Here is a 432-nt window from a genome sequence, read left to right as displayed (position 1 = left end):
CCGGAACTTAAAATAAAATAAAATATTTTTAAAAAGAAAATTTATAAGTCTGTTTTACGTGATTCTTTAAAAGGTCCCCAGTAGGATTCAGCCACAGTGGTACCCAGCTCTTAATACTCTTCTCTCTTCCGTTCTCTCCCCTGAATTACTCATCCCACTCCCCATCTTATATGTCTTGGGAGATATCTCAAACAAACTACCTGCACCCATGCCCTGTTCGCTGGGTTACTTTCTAGAGGATCCAAACTAAGGCATTGTCCTTCGGTCCTTGACTAAAAAGGGTTTTACAATCTTTTGTAGAAACAGGGGAAGATAACAATCACCCTGGAAGTCTCAACTCTCAAAGTTCTGATTGTCTTCACTCCCTTGAATGATGTCACCAGAAGCCTCAATGATCCCTTACTCTGCAAAGTGTAATGTGCCAAAAAGATG

General features: G+C 40.3%; 1 protein-coding gene across 1 annotated transcript in view; it reads right to left on the bottom strand.

The window, feature by feature from the left end:
* Positions 1-432, bottom strand: part of WFDC6 (WAP four-disulfide core domain 6) — an 11015-nt gene that overhangs the window by 6440 nt on the left and 4143 nt on the right.

This window comes from Mandrillus leucophaeus, unplaced genomic scaffold (assembly GCF_000951045.1).
Source record: "Mandrillus leucophaeus isolate KB7577 unplaced genomic scaffold, Mleu.le_1.0 Scaffold255, whole genome shotgun sequence".
Lineage (NCBI taxonomy): Eukaryota > Metazoa > Chordata > Mammalia > Primates > Cercopithecidae > Mandrillus > Mandrillus leucophaeus.
This window is presented reverse-complemented; position numbering and strand designations above follow the sequence as displayed.